Source organism: Rhynchophorus ferrugineus, unplaced genomic scaffold (genome assembly GCF_030347505.1).
Source record: "Rhynchophorus ferrugineus isolate W39M unplaced genomic scaffold, kcgeb_rfMv2 rfM8, whole genome shotgun sequence".
Taxonomy (NCBI): Eukaryota; Metazoa; Arthropoda; class Insecta; order Coleoptera; family Curculionidae; genus Rhynchophorus; species Rhynchophorus ferrugineus.
Window position 1 is genome coordinate 32598783 of NW_027472587.1, and position 20374 is coordinate 32619156.

General features: G+C 51.9%; 1 protein-coding gene across 1 annotated transcript in view; it reads right to left on the reverse strand.

The window, feature by feature from the left end:
• LOC143201549 (uncharacterized) overlaps window positions 1-20374 on the reverse strand; it is a 79578-nt gene that overhangs the window by 41467 nt on the left and 17737 nt on the right. The window lies entirely within an intron of this gene.

The following is a 20374-nucleotide window of genomic DNA, read 5'->3' on the forward strand; positions in this document are numbered from 1 at the left end:
GTGGATGCTGGAGTTGTTTCGGACGATTCCATTGTGGCCGTTGTACTCTCCGTCGTTATGGTGGATGCTGGAGTTGTTTCGGACGATTTCGTTGTGGCCGTTGTACTCTCCGTCGTTATGGTGGATGCTGGAGTTGTTTCGGACGATTCCGTTGTGGCCGTTGTACTCTCCGTCGTTATGGTGGATGCTGGAGTTGTTTCGGACGATTCCGTTGTGGCCGTTGTACTCTCCGTTGTTATGGTAGATTCAGGTGTCGTTTCGGACGATTCCGTTGTGGCCGTTGTACTCTCCGTCGTTATGGTGGATGCTGGAGTTGTTTCGGACGATTCCGTTGTGGCCGTTATACTCTCTGTCGTTATGGTGGATGCTGGAGTTGTTTCGGACGATTTCGTTGTGGCCGTTGTACTCTCCGTCGTTATGATGGATGCTGGAGTTGTTTCGGACGATTCCGTTGTGGCCGTTGTACTCTCCGTCGTTATGGTAGATTCAGGTGTCGTTTCGGACGATACCGTTGTGGCCGTTATACTCTCCGTCGTTATGGTGGATGCTGGAGTTGTTTCGGACGATTTCGTTGTGGCCGTTGTACTCTCCGTCGTTATGGTGGATGCTGGAGTTGTTTCGGACGATTCCGTTGTGGCCGTTGTACTCTCCGTCGTTATGGTGGATGCTGGAGTTGTTTCGGACGATTCCGTTGTGGCCGTTGTACTCTCCGTCGTTATGGTGGATGCTGGAGTTGTTTCGGACGATTCCGTTGTGGCCGTTGTACTCTCCGTCGTTATGGTGGATGCTGGAATTGTTTCGGACGATTCCGTTGTGGCCGTTATACTCTCCGTCGTTATGGTGGATGCTGGAGTTGTTTCGGACGATTCCGTTGTGGCCGTTGTACTCTCCGTCGTTATGGTGGATGCTGGAGTTGTTTCGGACGATTCCGTTGTGGCCGTTGTACTCTCCGTCGTTATGGTGGATGCTGGAGTTGTTTCGGACGATTCCGTTGTGGCCGTTGTACTCTCCGTCGTTATGGTGGATGCTGGAGCTGTTTCGGACGATTCCGTTTTGGCCGTTGTACTCTCCGTCGTTATGGTGGATGCTGGAGTTGTTTCGGACGATTCCGTTGTGGCCGTTGTACTCTCCGTTGTTATGGTAGATTCAGGTGTCGTTTCGGACGATTCCGTTGTGGCCGTTGTACTCTCCGTCGTTATGGTGGATGCTGGAGTTGTTTCGGACGATTCCGTTGTGGCCTTTGTACTCTCCGTTGTTATGGTAGATTCAGGTGTCGTTTCGGACGATTCCGTTGTGGCCGTTGTACTCTCCGTCGTTATGGTGGATGCTGGAGTTGTTTCGGACGATTCCGTTGTGGCCGTTGTACTCTCCGTCGTTATGGTGGATGCTGGAGTTGTTTCGGACGATTCCGTTGTGGCCGTTGTACTCTCCGTCGTTATGGTGGATGCTGGAGTTGTTTCGGACGATTCCGTTGTGGCCGTTGTACTCTCCGTCGTTATGGTGGATGCTGGAGATGTTTCGGACGATTCCGTTGTGGCCGTTGTACTCTCCGTCGTTATGGTGGATGCTGGAGTTGTTTCGGACGATTCCGTTGTGGCCGTTGTACTCTCCGACGTTATGGTGGATGCTGGAGTTGTTTCGGACGATTCCGTTGTGGCCGTTGTACTCTCCGTTGTTATGGTAGATTCAGGTGTCGTTTCGGACGATTCCGTTGTGGTCGTTGTACTCTCCGTCGTTATTATGGATGCTGGAGTTGTTTCGGACGATTCCGTTGTGGCCGTTGTACTCTCCGTCGTTATGGTGGATGCTGGAGTTGTTTCGGACGATTCCGTTGTGGCCGTTGTACTCTCCGTCGTTATGGTGGATGCTGGAGTTGTTTCGGACGATTCCGTTGTGGCCTTTGTACTCTCCGTTGTTATGGTAGATTCAGGTGTCGTTTCGGACGATTCCGTTGTGGCCGTTGTACTCTCCGTCGTTATGGTGGATGCTGGAGTTGTTTCGGACGATTCCGTTGTGGCCGTTGTACTTTCCGTCGTTATGGTAGATGCTGGAGTTGTTTCGGACGATTCCGTTGTGGCCGTTGTACTCTCCGTCGTTATGGTGGATGCTGGAGTTGTTTCGGACGATTCCGTTGTGGCCGTTGTACTCTCCGTCGTTATGGTGGATGCTGGAGTTGTTTCGGACGATTCCGTTGTGGCCGTTGTACTCTCCGTCGTTATGGTGGATGCTGGAGTTGTTTCGGACGATTCCGTTGTGGCCGTTGTACTCTCCGTTGTTATGGTAGATTCAGGTGTCGTTTCGGACGATTCCGTTGTGGTCGTTGTACTCTCCGTCGTTATTGTGGATGCTGGAGTTGTTTCGGACGATTCCGTTGTGGCCGTTGTACTCTCCGTCGTTATGGTGGATGCTGGAGTTGTTTCGGACGATTCCGTTGTGGCCGTTGTACTCTCCGTCGTTATGGTGGATGCTGGAGTTGTTTCGGACGATTCCGTTGTGGCCGTTGTACTCTCCGTCGTTATGGTGGATGCTGGAGTTGTTTCGGACGATTCCGTTGTGGCCTTTGTACTCTCCGTTGTTATGGTAGATTCAGGTGTCGTTTCGGACGATTCCGTTGTGGCCGTTGTACTCTCCGTCGTTATGGTGGATGCTGGAGTTGTTTCGGACGATTCGGTTGTGGCCGTTGTACTCTCCGTCGTTATGGTGGATGCTGGAGTTGTTTCGGACGATTCCGTTGTGGCCTTTGTACTCTCCGTTGTTATGGTTGATTCAGGTGTCGTTTCGGACGATTCCGTTGTGGCCGTTGTACTCTCCGTTGTTATGGTGGATGCTGGAGTTGTTTCGGACGATTCCGTTGTGGCCGTTGTACTCTCCGTCGTTATGGTGGATGCTGGAGTTGTTTCGGACGATTCCGTTGTGGCCGTTGTACTCTCCGTCGTTATGGTGGATGCTGGAGTTGTTTCGGACGATTCCGTTGTGGCCGTTGTACTCTCCGTCGTTATGGTAGATTCAGGTGTCGTTTCGGACGATTCCGTTGTGGCCGTTGTACTCTCCGTTGTTATGGTAGATTCGGGTGTCGTTTCGGACGATTCCGTTGTGGCCGTTGTACTCTCCGTCGTTATGGTGGATGCTGGAGTTGTTTCGGAAGATTCCGTTGTGGCCGTTGTACTCTCCGTCGTTATGGTGGATGCTGGAGTTGTTTCGGACGATTCCGTTGTGGCCGTTGTACTCTCCGTCGTTATGGTGGATGCTGGAGTTATTTCGGACGATTCCGTTGTGGCCGTTGTACTCTCCGTCGTTATGGTGGATGCTGGAGTTGTTTCGGACGATTCCGTTGTGGCCGTTGTACTCTCCGTCGTTATGGTGGATGCTGGAGCTGTTTCGGACGATTCCGTTTTGGCCGTTGTACTCTCCGTCGTTATGGTGGATGCTGGAGTTGTTTCGGACGATTCCGTTGTGGCCGTTGTACTCTCCGTTGTTATGGTAGATTCAGGTGTCGTTTCGGACGATTCCGTTGTGGCCGTTGTACTCTCCGTCGTTATGGTGGATGCTGGAGTTGTTTCGGACGATTCCGTTGTGGCCTTTGTACTCTCCGTTGTTATGGTAGATTCAGGTGTCGTTTCGGACGATTCCGTTGTGGCCGTTGTACTCTCCGTCGTTATGGTGGATGCTGGAGTTGTTTCGGACGATTCCGTTGTGGCCGTTGTACTCTCCGTCGTTATGGTGGATGCTGGAGTTGTTTCGGACGATTCCGTTGTGGCCGTTGTACTCTCCGTCGTTATGGTGGATGCTGGAGTTGTTTCGGACGATTCCGTTGTGGCCGTTGTACTCTCCGTCGTTATGGTGGATGCTGGAGATGTTTCGGACGATTCCGTTGTGGCCGTTGTACTCTCCGTCGTTATGGTGGATGCTGGAGTTGTTTCGGACGATTCCGTTGTGGCCGTTGTACTCTCCGAAGTTATGGTGGATGCTGGAGTTGTTTCGGACGATTCCGTTGTGGCCGTTGTACTCTCCGTTGTTATGGTAGATTCAGGTGTCGTTTCGGACGATTCCGTTGTGGTCGTTGTACTCTCCGTCGTTATTATGGATGCTGGAGTTGTTTCGGACGATTCCGTTGTGGCCGTTGTACTCTCCGTCGTTATGGTGGATGCTGGAGTTGTTTCGGACGATTCCGTTGTGGCCGTTGTACTCTCCGTCGTTATGGTGGATGCTGGAGTTGTTTCGGACGATTCCGTTGTGGCCGTTGTACTCTCCGTTGTTATGGTAGATTCAGGTGTCGTTTCGGACGATTCCGTTGTGGCCGTTGTACTCTCCGTCGTTATGGTGGATGCTGGAGTTGTTTCGGACGATTCCGTTGTGGCCTTTGTACTCTCCGTTGTTATGGTAGATTCAGGTGTCGTTTCGGACGATTCCGTTGTGGCCGTTGTACTCTCCGTCGTTATGGTGGATGCTGGAGTTGTTTCGGACGATTCCGTTGTGGCCGTTGTACTCTCCGTCGTTATGGTGGATGCTGGAGTTGTTTCGGACGATTCCGTTGTGGCCGTTGTACTCTCCGTCGTTATGGTGGATGCTGGAGTTGTTTCGGACGATTCCGTTGTGGCCGTTGTACTCTCCGTCGTTATGGTGGATGCTGGAGATGTTTCGGACGATTCCGTTGTGGCCGTTGTACTCTCCGTCGTTATGGTGGATGCTGGAGTTGTTTCGGACGATTCCGTTGTGGCCGTTGTACTCTCCGAAGTTATGGTGGATGCTGGAGTTGTTTCGGACGATTCCGTTGTGGCCGTTGTACTCTCCGTTGTTATGGTAGATTCAGGTGTCGTTTCGGACGATTCCGTTGTGGTCGTTGTACTCTCCGTCGTTATTATGGATGCTGGAGTTGTTTCGGACGATTCCGTTGTGGCCGTTGTACTCTCCGTCGTTATGGTGGATGCTGGAGTTGTTTCGGACGATTCCGTTGTGGCCGTTGTACTCTCCGTCGTTATGGTGGATGCTGGAGTTGTTTCGGACGATTCCGTTGTGGCCTTTGTACTCTCCGTTGTTATGGTAGATTCAGGTGTCGTTTCGGACGATTCCGTTGTGGCCGTTGTACTCTCCGTCGTTATGGTGGATGCTGGAGTTGTTTCGGACGATTCCGTTGTGGCCGTTGTACTTTCCGTCGTTATGGTAGATGCTGGAGTTGTTTCGGACGATTCCGTTGTGGCCGTTGTACTCTCCGTCGTTATGGTGGATGCTGGAGTTGTTTCGGACGATTCCGTTGTGGCCGTTGTACTCTCCGTCGTTATGGTGGATGCTGGAGTTGTTTCGGACGATTCCGTTGTGGCCGTTGTACTCTCCGTCGTTATGGTGGATGCTGGAGTTGTTTCGGACGATTCCGTTGTGGCCGTTGTACTCTCCGTTGTTATGGTAGATTCAGGTGTCGTTTCGGACGATTCCGTTGTGGTCGTTGTACTCTCCGTCGTTATTGTGGATGCTGGAGTTGTTTCGGACGATTCCGTTGTGGCCGTTGTACTCTCCGTCGTTATGGTGGATGCTGGAGTTGTTTCGGACGATTCCGTTGTGGCCGTTGTACTCTCCGTCGTTATGGTGGATGCTGGAGTTGTTTCGGACGATTCCGTTGTGGCCGTTGTACTCTCCGTCGTTATGGTGGATGCTGGAGTTGTTTCGGACGATTCCGTTGTGGCCTTTGTACTCTCCGTTGTTATGGTAGATTCAGGTGTCGTTTCGGACGATTCCGTTGTGGCCGTTGTACTCTCCGTCGTTATGGTGGATGCTGGAGTTGTTTCGGACGATTCGGTTGTGGCCGTTGTACTCTCCGTCGTTATGGTGGATGCTGGAGTTGTTTCGGACGATTCCGTTGTGGCCTTTGTACTCTCCGTTGTTATGGTTGATTCAGGTGTCGTTTCGGACGATTCCGTTGTGGCCGTTGTACTCTCCGTTGTTATGGTGGATGCTGGAGTTGTTTCGGACGATTCCGTTGTGGCCGTTGTACTCTCCGTCGTTATGGTGGATGCTGGAGTTGTTTCGGACGATTCCGTTGTGGCCGTTGTACTCTCCGTCGTTATGGTGGATGCTGGAGTTGTTTCGGACGATTCCGTTGTGGCCGTTGTACTCTCCGTCGTTATGGTAGATTCAGGTGTCGTTTCGGACGATTCCGTTGTGGCCGTTGTACTCTCCGTTGTTATGGTGGATGCTGGAGTTGTTTCGGACGATTCCGTTGTGGCCGTTGTACTCTCCGTTGTTATGGTAGATTCAGGTGTCGTTTCGGACGATTCCGTTGTGGCCGTTGTACTCTCCGTTGTTATGGTAGATTCAGGTGTCGTTTCGGACGATCCCGTTGTGGCCGTTGTACTCTCTGTCGTTATGGTGGATGCTGGAGTTTTTTCGGAAGATTCCGTTGTGGCCGTTGTACTCTCCGTCGTTATGGTGGATGCTGGAGTTGTTTCGGACGATTCCGTTGTGGCCGTTGTACTCTCCGTCGTTATGGTGGATGCTGGAGTTGTTTCGGACGATTCCGTTGTGGCCGTTGTACTCTCCGTTGTTATGGTAGATTCAGGTGTCGTTTCGGACGATTCCGTTGTGGCCGTTGTACTCTCCGTCGTTATGGTGGATGCTGGAGTTGTTTCGGACGATTCCGTTGTGGCCGTTGTACTCTCCGTCGTTATGGTGGATGCTGGAGTTGTTTCGGACGATTCCGTTGTGGCCGTTGTACTCTCCGTTGTTATGGTAGATTCGGGTGTCGTTTCGGACGATTCCGTTGTGGCCGTTGTACTCTCCGTCGTTATGGTGGATGCTGGAGTTGTTTCGGAAGATTCCGTTGTGGCCGTTGTACTCTCCGTCGTTATGGTGGATGCTGGAGTTGTTTCGGACGATTCCGTTGTGGCCGTTGTACTCTCCGTCGTTATGGTGGATGCTGGAGTTGTTTCGGACGATTCCGTTGTGGCCGTTGTACTCTCCGTCGTTATGGTGGATGCTGGAGTTGTTTCGGACGATTCCGTTGTGGCCGTTGTACTCTCCGTCGTTATGGTGGATGCTGGAGCTGTTTCGGACGATTCCGTTTTGGCCGTTGTACTCTCCGTCGTTATGGTGGATGCTGGAGTTGTTTCGGACGATTCCGTTGTGGCCGTTGTACTCTCCGTTGTTATGATAGATTCAGGTGTCGTTTCGGACGATTCCGTTGTGGCCGTTGTACTCTCCGTCGTTATGGTGGATGCTGGAGTTGTTTCGGACGATTCCGTTGTGGCCTTTGTACTCTCCGTTGTTATGGTAGATTCAGGTGTCGTTTCGGACGATTCCGTTGTGGCCGTTGTACTCTCCGTCGTTATGGTGGATGCTGGAGTTGTTTCGGACGATTCCGTTGTGGCCGTTGTACTCTCCGTCGTTATGGTGGATGCTGGAGTTGTTTCGGACGATTCCGTTGTGGCCGTTGTACTCTCCGTCGTTATGGTGGATGCTGGAGTTGTTTCGGACGATTCCGTTGTGGCCGTTGTACTCTCCGTCGTTATGGTGGATGCTGGAGATGTTTCGGACGATTCCGTTGTGGCCGTTGTACTCTCCGTCGTTATGGTGGATGCTGGAGTTGTTTCGGACGATTCCGTTGTGGCCGTTGTACTCTCCGACGTTATGGTGGATGCTGGAGTTGTTTCGGACGATTCCGTTGTGGCCGTTGTACTCTCCGTTGTTATGGTAGATTCAGGTGTCGTTTCGGACGATTCCGTTGTGGTCGTTGTACTCTCCGTCGTTATTATGGATGCTGGAGTTGTTTCGGACGATTCCGTTGTGGCCGTTGTACTCTCCGTCGTTATGGTGGATGCTGGAGTTGTTTCGGACGATTCCGTTGTGGCCGTTGTACTCTCCGTCGTTATGGTGGATGCTGGAGTTGTTTCGGACGATTCCGTTGTGGCCTTTGTACTCTCCGTTGTTATGGTAGATTCAGGTGTCGTTTCGGACGATTCCGTTGTGGCCGTTGTACTCTCCGTCGTTATGGTGGATGCTGGAGTTGTTTCGGACGATTCCGTTGTGGCCGTTGTACTTTCCGTCGTTATGGTAGATGCTGGAGTTGTTTCGGACGATTCCGTTGTGGCCGTTGTACTCTCCGTCGTTATGGTGGATGCTGGAGTTGTTTCGGACGATTCCGTTGTGGCCGTTGTACTCTCCGTCGTTATGGTGGATGCTGGATTTGTTTCGGACGATTCCGTTGTGGCCGTTGTACTCTCCGTCGTTATGGTGGATGCTGGAGTTGTTTCGGACGATTCCGTTGTGGCCGTTGTACTCTCCGTTGTTATGGTAGATTCAGGTGTCGTTTCGGACGATTCCGTTGTGGTCGTTGTACTCTCCGTCGTTATTGTGGATGCTGGAGTTGTTTCGGACGATTCCGTTGTGGCCGTTGTACTCTCCGTCGTTATGGTGGATGCTGGAGTTGTTTCGGACGATTCCGTTGTGGCCGTTGTACTCTCCGTCGTTATGGTGGATGCTGGAGTTGTTTCGGACGATTCCGTTGTGGCCGTTGTACTCTCCGTCGTTATGGTGGATGCTGGAGTTGTTTCGGACGATTCCGTTGTGGCCTTTGTACTCTCCGTTGTTATGGTAGATTCAGGTGTCGTTTCGGACGATTCCGTTGTGGCCGTTGTACTCTCCGTCGTTATGGTGGATGCTGGAGTTGTTTCGGACGATTCGGTTGTGGCCGTTGTACTCTCCGTCGTTATGGTGGATGCTGGAGTTGTTTCGGACGATTCCGTTGTGGCCTTTGTACTCTCCGTTGTTATGGTTGATTCAGGTGTCGTTTCGGACGATTCCGTTGTGGCCGTTGTACTCTCCGTTGTTATGGTGGATGCTGGAGTTGTTTCGGACGATTCCGTTGTGGCCGTTGTACTCTCCGTCGTTATGGTGGATGCTGGAGTTGTTTCGGACGATTCCGTTGTGGCCGTTGTACTCTCCGTCGTTATGGTGGATGCTGGAGTTGTTTCGGACGATTCCGTTGTGGCCGTTGTACTCTCCGTCGTTATGGTAGATTCAGGTGTCGTTTCGGACGATTCCGTTGTGGCCGTTGTACTCTCCGTTGTTATGGTGGATGCTGGAGTTGTTTCGGACGATTCCGTTGTGGCCGTTGTACTCTCCGTTGTTATGGTAGATTCAGGTGTCGTTTCGGACGATTCCGTTGTGGCCGTTGTACTCTCCGTTGTTATGGTAGATTCAGGTGTCGTTTCGGACGATCCCGTTGTGGCCGTTGTACTCTCTGTCGTTATGGTGGATGCTGGAGTTTTTTCGGAAGATTCCGTTGTGGCCGTTGTACTCTCCGTCGTTATGGTGGATGCTGGAGTTGTTTCGGACGATTCCGTTGTGGCCGTTGTACTCTCCGTCGTTATGGTGGATGCTGGAGTTGTTTCGGACGATTCCGTTGTGGCCGTTGTACTCTCCGTTGTTATGGTAGATTCAGGTGTCGTTTCGGACGATTCCGTTGTGGCCGTTGTACTCTCCGTCGTTATGGTGGATGCTGGAGTTGTTTCGGACGATTCCGTTGTGGCCGTTGTACTCTCCGTCGTTATGGTGGATGCTGGAGTTGTTTCGGACGATTCCGTTGTGGCCGTTGTACTCTCCGTTGTTATGGTAGATTCGGGTGTCGTTTCGGACGATTCCGTTGTGGCCGTTGTACTCTCCGTCGTTATGGTGGATGCTGGAGTTGTTTCGGAAGATTCCGTTGTGGCCGTTGTACTCTCCGTCGTTATGGTGGATGCTGGAGTTGTTTCGGACGATTCCGTTGTGGCCGTTGTACTCTCCGTCGTTATGGTGGATGCTGGAGTTGTTTCGGACGATTCCGTTGTGGCCGTTGTACTCTCCGTCGTTATGGTGGATGCTGGAGTTGTTTCGGACGATTCCGTTGTGGCCGTTGTACTCTCCGTCGTTATGGTGGATGCTGGAGCTGTTTCGGACGATTCCGTTTTGGCCGTTGTACTCTCCGTCGTTATGGTGGATGCTGGAGTTGTTTCGGACGATTCCGTTGTGGCCGTTGTACTCTCCGTTGTTATGGTAGATTCAGGTGTCGTTTCGGACGATTCCGTTGTGGCCGTTGTACTCTCCGTCGTTATGGTGGATGCTGGAGTTGTTTCGGACGATTCCGTTGTGGCCTTTGTACTCTCCGTTGTTATGGTAGATTCAGGTGTCGTTTCGGACGATTCCGTTGTGGCCGTTGTACTCTCCGTCGTTATGGTGGATGCTGGAGTTGTTTCGGACGATTCCGTTGTGGCCGTTGTACTCTCCGTCGTTATGGTGGATGCTGGAGTTGTTTCGGACGATTCCGTTGTGGCCGTTGTACTCTCCGTCGTTATGGTGGATGCTGGAGTTGTTTCGGACGATTCCGTTGTGGCCGTTGTACTCTCCGTCGTTATGGTGGATGCTGGAGATGTTTCGGACGATTCCGTTGTGGCCGTTGTACTCTCCGTCGTTATGGTGGATGCTGGAGTTGTTTCGGACGATTCCGTTGTGGCCGTTGTACTCTCCGTCGTTATGGTGGATGCTGGAGTTGTTTCAGACGATTCCGTTGTGGCCGTTGTACTCTCCGTCGTTATGGTGGATGCTGGAGTTGTTTCGGACGATTCCGTTGTAGCCGTTGTACTCTCCGTCGTTATGGTGGATGCTGGAGTTGTTTCGGACGATTCCGTTGTAGCCGTTGTACTCTCCGTCGTTATGGTGGATGCTGGAGTTGTTTCGGACGATTCCGTTGTGGCCGTTGTACTCTCCGTCGTTATGGTGGATGCTGGAGTTGTTTCGGACGATTCCGTTTTGGCCGTTGTACTCTCCGTCGTTATGGTGGATGCTGGAGTTGTTTCGGACGATTCCGTTGTCGCCGTTGTACTCTCCATCGTTATGGTGGATGCTGGAGTTGTTTCGGACGATTCCGTTGTGGCCGTTGTACTCTCCGTTGTTATGGTAGATTCAGGTGTCGTTTCGGACGATTCCGTTGTGGCCGTTGTACTCTCCATCGTTATGGTGGATGCTGGAGTTGTTTCGGAAGATTCCGTTGTGGCCGTTGTACTCTCCGTCGTTATGGTGGATGCTGGAGTTGTTTCGGACGATTCCGTTTTGGCCGTTGTACTCTCCGTCGTTATGGTGGATGCTGGAGTTGTTTCGGACGATTCCGTTGTGGCCGTTGTACTCTCCGTTGTTATGGTAGATTCGGGTGTCGTTTCGGACGATTCCGTTGTGGCCGTTGTACTCTCCATCGTTATGGTGGATGCTGGAGTTGTTTCGGAAGATTCCGTTGTGGCCGTTGTACTCTCCGTCGTTATGGTGGATGCTGGAGTCGTTTCGGACGATTCCGTTGTGGCCGTTGTGCTCTCCGTCGTTATGGTGGATGCTGGAGTTGTTTCGGACGATTCCGTTGTGGCCGTTGTACTCTCCGACGTTATGGTGGATGCTGGAGTTGTTTCGGACGATTCCATTGTGGCCGTTGCACTCTCCGTCGTTATGGTGGATGCTGGAGTTGTTTCGGACGATTTCGTTGTGGCCGTTGTACTCTCCGTCGTTATGGTGGATGCTGGAGTTGTTTCGGACGATTCCGTTGTGGCCGTTGTACTCTCCGTCGTTATGGTGGATGCTGGAGTTGTTTCGGACGATTCCGTTTTGGCCGTTGTACTCTCCGTCGTTATGGTGGATGCTGGAGTTGTTTCGGACGATTCCGTTGTCGCCGTTGTACTCTCCATCGTTATGGTGGATGCTGGAGTTGTTTCGGACGATTCCGTTGTGGCCGTTGTACTCTCCGTTGTTATGGTAGATTCGGGTGTCGTTTCGGACGATTCCGTTGTGGCCGTTGTACTCTCCATCGTTATGGTGGATGCTGGAGTTGTTTCGGAAGATTCCGTTGTGGCCGTTGTACTCTCCGTCGTTATGGTGGATGCTGGAGTTGTTTCGGACGATTCCGTTGTGGCCGTTGTGCTCTCCGTCGTTATGGTGGATGCTGGAGTTGTTTCGGACGATTCCGTTGTGGCCGTTGTACTCTCCGACGTTATGGTGGATGCTGGAGTTGTTTCGGACGATTCCATTGTGGCCGTTGTACTCTCCGTCGTTATGGTGGATGCTGGAGTTGTTTCGGACGATTTCGTTGTGGCCGTTGTACTCTCCGTCGTTATGGTGGATGCTGGAGTTGTTTCGGACGATTCCGTTGTGGCCGTTGTACTCTCCGTCGTTATGGTGGATGCTGGAGTTGTTTCGGACGATTCCGTTGTGGCCGTTGTACTCTCCGTTGTTATGGTAGATTCAGGTGTCGTTTCGGACGATTCCGTTGTGGCCGTTGTACTCTCCGTCGTTATGGTGGATGCTGGAGTTGTTTCGGACGATTCCGTTGTGGCCGTTGTACTCTCCGTTGTTATGGTAGATTCAGGTGTCGTTTCGGACGATTCCGTTGTGGCCGTTGTACTCTCCGTCGTTATGGTGGATGCTGGAGTTGTTTCGGACGATTCCGTTGTGGCCGTTGTACTCTCCGTTGTTATGGTAGATTCAGGTGTCGTTTCGGACGATTCCGTTGTGGCTGTTGTACTCTCCGTTGTTATGGTTGATTCAGGTGCCGTTTCGGACGATTCCGTTGTGGCCGTTGTACTCTCCGTCGTTATGGTGGATGCTGGAGTTGTTTCGGACGATTCCGTTGTGGCCGTTGTACTCTCCGTTGTTATGGTAGATTCAGGTGTCGTTTCGGACGATTCCGTTGTGGCCGTTGTACTCTCCGTTGTTATGGTAGATTCAGGTGTCGTTTCGGACGATTCCGTTGTGGCCGTTGTACTCTCCGTCGTTATGGTGGATGCTGGAGTTGTTTCCGACGATTCCGTTGTGGCCGTTGTACTCTCCGTTGTTATGGTAGATTCAGGTGTCGTTTCGGACGATTCCGTTGTGGCTGTTGTACTCTCCGTTGTTATGGTTGATTCAGGTGCCGTTTCGGACGATTCCGTTGTGGCCGTTGTACACTCCGTCGTTATGGTGGATGCTGGAGTTGTTTCGGACGATTCCGTTGTGGCCGTTGTACTCTCCGTTGTTATGGTAGATTCAGGTGTCGTTTCGGACGATTCCGTTGTGGCCGTTGTACTCTCCGTTGTTATGGTAGATTCAGGTGTCGTTTCGGACGATTCCGTTGTGGCCGTTGTACTCTCCGTCGTTATGGTGGATGCTGGAGTTGTTTCGGACGATTCCGTTGTGGCCGTTGTACTCTCCGTCGTTATGGTGGATGCTGGAGTTGTTTCGGACGATTCCGTTGTGGCCGTTGTACTCTCCGTCGTTATGGTGGATGCTGGAGTTGTTTCGGACGATTCCGTTGTGGTCGTTGTACTCTCCGTCGTTATGGTGGATGCTGGAGTTGTTTCGGACGATTCCGTTGTGGCCGTTGTACTCTCCGTTGTTATGGTAGTTTCAGGTGTCGTTTCGGACGATTCCGTTGTGGCCGTTGTAATCTCCGTTGTTATGGTGGATGCTGGAGTTGTTTCGGACGATTCCGTTGTGGCCGTTGTACTCTCCGTCGTTATGGTGGATGCTGGAGTTGTTTCGGACGATTCCGTTGTGGCCGTTGTACTCTCCGTCGTTATGGTGGATGCTGGAGTTGTTTCGGACGATTCCGTTGTGGCCGTTGTACTCTCCGTCGTTATGGTGGATGCTGGAGTTGTTTCGGACGATTCCGTTGTGGCCGTTGTACTCTCCGTCGTTATGGTGGATGCTGGAGTTGTTTCGGACGTTTCCGTTGTGGTCGTTTTACTCTCCGTCGTTATGGTGGATGCTGGAGTTGTTTCGGACGATTCCGTTGTGGCCGTTGTACTCTCCGTTGTTATGGTAGATTCAGGTGTCGTTTCGGACGATTCCGTTGTGGCCGTTGTACTCTCCGTTGTTATGGTAGATTCAGGTGTCGTTTCGGACGATTCCGTTGTGGCCGTTGTACTCTCCGTCGTTATGGTGGATGTTGGAGTTGTTTCGGACGATTCCGTTGTGGCCGTTGTGCTCTCCGCCCTTATGGTGGATGCTGGAGTTGTTTCGGACGATTCCGTTGTGGCCGTTGTACTCTCCGACGTTATGGTGGATGCTGGAGTTGTTTCGGACGATTCCGTTGTGGCCGTTGTACTCTCCGTCGTTATGGTGGATGCTGGAGTTGTTTCGGACGATTTCGTTGTGGCCGTTGTACTCTCCGTCGTTATGGTGGATGCTGGAGTTGTTTCGGACGATTCCGTTGTGGCCTTTGTACTCTCCGTCGTTATGGTGGATGCTGGAGTTGTTTCGGACGATTCCGTTGTGGCCGTTATACTCTCCGTTGTTATGGTAAATTCAGGTGTCGTTTCGGACGATTCCGTTGTGGCCGTTGTACTCTCCGTTGTTATGGTAGATTCGGGTGTCGTTTCGGACGATTCCGTTGTGGCCGTTGTACTCTCCGTTGTTATGGTAGATTCAGGTGTCGTTTCGGGCGATTCCGTTGTGGCCGTTGTACTCTCCGTCGTTATGGTGGATGCTGGAGTTGTTTCGGACGATTCCGTTGTGGCCGTTGTACTCTCCGTTGTTATGGTAGATTCAGTTGTCGTTTCGGACGATTCCGTTGTGGCCGTTGTACTCTCCGTTGTTATGGTAGATTCAGGTGTCGTTTCGGACGATTCCGTTGTGGCCGTTGTACTCTCCGTCGTTATGGTGGATGCTGGAGTTGTTTCGGACGATTCCGTTGTGGCCGTTGTACTCTCCGTTGTTATGGTAGATTCAGGTGTCGTTTCGGACGATTCCGTTGTGGCCGTTGTACTCTCCGTTGTTATGGTAGATTCAGGTGTCGTTTCGGACGATTCCGTTGTGGCTGTTGTACTCTCCGTTGTTATGGTTGATTCAGGTGCCGTTTCGGACGATTCCGTTGTGGCCGTTGTACTCTCCGTCGTTATGGTGGATGCTGGAGTTGTTTCGGACGATTCCGTTGTGGCCGTTGTACTCTCCGTTGTTATGGTAGATTCAGGTGTCGTTTCGGACGATTCCGTTGTGGCCGTTGTACTCTCCGTTGTTATGGTAGATTCAGGTGTCGTTTCGGACGATTCCGTTGTGGCCGTTGTACTCTCCGTCGTTATGGTGGATGCTGGAGTTGTTTCGGACTGTTCCGTTGTGGCCGTTGTACTCTCCGTCGTTATGGTGGATGCTGGAGTTGTTTCGGACGATTCCGTTGTGGCCGTTGTACTCTCCGTCGTTATGGTGGATGCTGGAGTTGTTTCGGACGATTCCGTTGTGGTCGTTGTACTCTCCGTCGTTATGGTGGATGCTGGAGTTGTTTCGGACGATTCCGTTGTGGCCGTTGTACTCTCCGTTGTTATGGTAGTTTCAGGTGTCGTTTCGGACGATTCCGTTGTGGCCGTTGTAATCTCCGTTGTTATGGTGGATGCTGGAGTTGTTTCGGACGATTCCGTTGTGGCCGTTGTACTCTCCGTCGTTATGGTGGATGCTGGAGTTGTTTCGGACGATTCCGTTGTGGCCGTTGTACTCTCCGTCGTTATGGTGGATGCTGGAGTTGTTTCGGACGATTCCGTTGTGGCCGTTGTACTCTCCGTCGTTATGGTGGATGCTGGAGTTGTTTCGGACGATTCCGTTGTGGCCGTTGTACTCTCCGTCGTTATGGTGGATGCTGGAGTTGTTTCGGACGTTTCCGTTGTGGTCGTTTTACTCTCCGTCGTTATGGTGGATGCTGGAGTTGTTTCGGACGATTCCGTTGTGGCCGTTGTACTCTCCGTTGTTATGGTAGATTCAGGTGTCGTTTCGGACGATTCCGTTGTGGCCGTTGTACTCTCCGTTGTTATGGTAGATTCAGGTGTCGTTTCGGACGATTCCGTTGTGGCCGTTGTACTCTCCGTCGTTATGGTGGATGTTGGAGTTGTTTCGGACGATTCCGTTGTGGCCGTTGTGCTCTCCGCCCTTATGGTGGATGCTGGAGTTGTTTCGGACGATTCCGTTGTGGCCGTTGTACTCTCCGACGTTATGGTGGATGCTGGAGTTGTTTCGGACGATTCCGTTGTGGCCGTTGTACTCTCCGTCGTTATGGTGGATGCTGGAGTTGTTTCGGACGATTTCGTTGTGGCCGTTGTACTCTCCGTCGTTATGGTGGATGCTGGAGTTGTTTCGGACGATTCCGTTGTGGCCTTTGTACTCTCCGTCGTTATGGTGGATGCTGGAGTTGTTTCGGACGATTCCGTTGTGGCCGTTATACTCTCCGTTGTTATGGTAAATTCAGGTGTCGTTTCGGACGATTCCGTTGTGGCCGTTGTACTCTCCGTTGTTATGGTAGATTCGGGTGTCGTTTCGGACGATTCCGTTGTGGCCGTTGTACTCTCCGTTGTTATGGTAGATTCAGGTGTCGTTTCGGGCGATTCCGTTGTGGCCGTTGTACTCTCCGTCGTTATGGTGGATGCTGGAGTTGTTTCGGACGATTCCGTTGTGGCCGTTGTACTCTCCGTTGTTATGGTAGATTCAGTTGTCGTTTCGGACGATTCCGTTGTGGCCGTTGTACTCTCCGTTGTTATGGTAGATTCAGGTGTCGTTTCGGACGATTCCGTTGTGGCCGTTGTACTCTCCGTCGTTATGGTGGATGCTGGAGTTGTTTCGGACGATTCCGTTGTGGCCGTTGTACTCTCCGTCGTTATGGTGGATGCTGGAGTTGTTTCAGACGATTCCGTTGTGGCCGTTGTACTCTCCGTCGTTATGGTGGATGCTGGAGTTATTTCGGTCGATTCCGTTGTAGCCGTTGTACTCTCCGTCGTTATGGTGGATGCTGGAGTTGTTTCGGACGATTCCGTTGTGGCCGTTGTACTCTCCGTCGTTATGGTGGATGCTGGAGTTGTTTCGGACGATTCCGTTTTGGCCGTTGTACTCTCCGTCGTTATGGTGGATGCTGGAGTTGTTTCGGACGATTCCGTTGTGGCCGTTGTACTCTCCATCGTTATGGTGGATGCTGGAGTTGTTTCGGACGATTCCGTTGTGGCCGTTGTACTCTCCGTTGTTATGGCAGATTCAGGTGTTGTTTCGGACGATTCCGTTGTGGCCGTTGTACTCTCCGTTGTTATGGTAGATTCAGGTGTCGTTTCGGACGATTCCGTTGTGGCCGTTGTACTCTCCGTCGTTATGGTGGATGCTGGAGTTGTTTCGGAAGATTCCGTTGTGGCCGTTGTACTCTCCGTCGTTATGGTGGATGCTGTAGTTGTTTCGGACGATTCCGTTGTGGCCGTTGTGCTCTCCGTCGTTATGGTGGATGCTGGAGTTGTTTCGGACGATTCCGTTGTGGCCGTTGCACTCTCCGACGTTATGGTGGATGCTGGAGTTGTTTCGGACGATTCCGTTGTGGCCGTTGTACTATCCGTCGTTATGGTGGATGCTGGAGTTGTTTTGGAAGATTCCGTTTTGGCCGTTATACTCTCCGTCGTTATGGTGGATGCTGTAGTTGTTTCGGACGATTCCGTTGTGGCCGTTGTGCTCTCCGTCGTTATGATGGATGCTGGAGTTGTTTCGGACGATTCCGTTGTGGCCGTTGTACTCTCCGACGTTATGGTGGATGCTGGAGTTGTTTCGGACGATTCCGTTGTGGCCGTTGTACTCTCCGTTGTTATGGTAGATTCAGGTGTCGTTTCGGACGATTCCGTTGTGGCCGTTGTACTCTCCGTTGTTATGGTAGGTTCAGGTGTCGTTTCGGACGATTCCATTGTGGCCGTTGTACTCTCCGTTGTTATGGTAGATTCAGGTGTCGTTTCGGACGATTCCGTTTTGGCCGTTGTACTCTCCGTCGTTATGGTGGATGCTGGAGTTGTTTCGGACGATTCCGTTGTGGCCGTTGTACTCTCCGTTGTTATGGTAGATTCAGGTGTCGTTTCGGACGATTCCGTTGTGGCCGTTGTACTCTCCGTTGTTATGGTAGATTCAGGTGTCGTTTCGGACGATTCCGTTGTGGCCGTTGTACTCTCCGTCGTTATGGTGGATGCTGGAGTTGTTTCGGACGATTCCGTTGTGGCCGTTGTACTCTCCGTCGTTATGGTGGATGCTGGAGTTGTTTCGGACGATTCCGTTGTGGCCGTTGTACTCTCCGTTGTTATGGTAGATTCAGGTGTCGTTTCGGACGATTCCGTTGTGGCAGTTGTACTCTCCGTCGTTATGGTAGATTCAGGTGTCGTTTCGGACGATTCCGTTGTGGTCGTTGTACTCTCCGTCGTTATGGTGGATGCTGGAGTTGTTTCGGACGATTCCGTTGTGGCCGTTGTACTCTCCGTCGTTATGGTGGATGCTGGAGTTGTTTCGGACGATTCCGTTGTGGCCGTTGTACTCTCCGTCGTTATGGTGGATGCTGGAGTTGTTTCGGACGATTCCGTTGTGGCCGTTGTACTCTCCGTTGTTATGGTAGATTCAGGTGTCGTTTCGGACGATTCCGTTGTGGCCGTTGTACTCTCCGTCGTTATGGTGGATGCTGGAGTTGTTTCGGACGATTCCGTTGTGGCCGTTGTACTCTCCGTCGTTATGGTGGATGCTGGAGTTGTTTCGGACGATTCCGTTGTGGCCGTTGTACTCTCCGTCGTTATGGTGGATGCTGGAGTTGTTTCGGACGATTCCGTTGTGGCCGTTGTACTCTCCGTCGTTATGGTGGATGCTGGAGTTGTTTCGGACGATTCCGTTGTGGCCGTTGTACTCTCCGTCGTTATGGTGGATGCTGGAGTTGTTTCGGACGATTCCGTTGTGGCCGTTGTACTCTCCGTTTTTATGGTAGATTCAGGTGTCGTTTCGGACGATTCCGTTGTGGCCGTTGTACTCTCCGTCGTTATGGTAGATTCAGGTGTCGTTTCGGACGATTCCGTTGTGGCCGTTGTACTCTCCGTCGTTATGGTGGATGCTGGAGTTGTTTCGGACGATTCCGTTGTGGCCGTTGTACTCTCCGTCGTTATGGTGGATGCTGGAGTTGTTTCGGACGATTCCGTTGTGGCCGTTGTACTCTCCGTCGTTATGGTGGATGCTGGAGTTGTTTCGGACGATTCCGTTGTGGCCGTTGTACTCTCCGTCGTTATGGTGGATGCTGGAGTTGTTTCGGACGATTCCGTTGTGGCCGTTGTACTCTCCGTTGTTATGGTAGATTCAGGTGTCGTTTCGGACGATTCCGTTGTGGCCGTTGTACTCTCCGTCGTTATGGTAGATTCAGGTGTCGTTTCGGACGATTCCGTTGTGGCCGTTGTACTCTCCGTCGTTATGGTGGATGCTGGAGTTGTTTCGGACGATTCCGTTGTGGCCGTTGTACTCTCCGTCGTTATGGTAGATTCAGGTGTCGTTTCGGACGATTCCGTTGTGGCCGTTGTACTCTCCGTTGTTATGGTAGATTCAGGTGTCGTTTCGGACGATTCCGTTGTGGCCGTTGTACTCTCCGTCGTTATGGTAGATTCAGGTGTCGTTTCGGACGATTCCGTTGTGGCCGTTGTACTCTCCGTCGTTATGGTGGATGCTGGAGTTGTTTCGGACGATTCCGTTGTGGCCGTTGTACTCTCCGTTGTTATGGTCGATTCAGGTGTCGTTTCGGACGATTCCGTTGTGGCCGTTGTACTCTCCGTCGTTATGGTGGATGCTGGAGTTGTTTCGGACGATTCCGTTGTGGCCGTTGTACTCTCCGTTGTTATGGTAGATTCAGGTGTCGTTTCGGATGATTCCGTTGTAACCGTTGTACTCTCCGTCGTTATGGCGGATGCTGGAGTTGTTTCGGACGATTCCGTTGTGGCCGTTGTACTCTCCATTGTTTTGGTGGATGCTGGAGTTGTTTCGGACGATTCCGTTGTGGCCGTTGTACTCTCCGCTGTTATGGTAGATTCAGGTGTCGTTTCGGACGATTCCGTTGTGGCCGTTGTACTCTCCGTTGTTATGGTGGATGCTGGAGTTGTTTCGGACGATTCCGTTGTGGCCGTTGTACTCTCCGTCGTTATGGTAGATGCTGGAGTTGTTTCGGACGATTCCGTTGTGGCCGTTGTACTCTCCGTCGTTATGGTGGATGCTGGAGTTGTTTCGGACGATTCCGTTGTGGCCGTTGTACTCTCCGTTGTTATGGTGGATGCTGGAGTTGTTTCGGACGATTCCGTTGTGGCCGTTGTACTCTCCGTTGTTATGGTAGATTCAGGTGTCGTTTCGGACGATTCCGTTGTGGCCGTTGTACTCTCCGTCGTTATGGTGGATGCTGGAGTTGTTTCGGACGATTCCGTTGTGGCCGTTGTACTCTCCGTCGTTATGGTGGATGCTGGAGTTGTTTCGGACGATTCCGTTGTGGCCGTTGTACTCTCCGTTGTTATGGTAGATTCAGGTGTCGTTTCGGACGATTCCGTTGTGGCCGTTGTACTCTCCGTCGTTATGCTGGATGCTGGAGTTGTTTCAGACGATTCCGTTG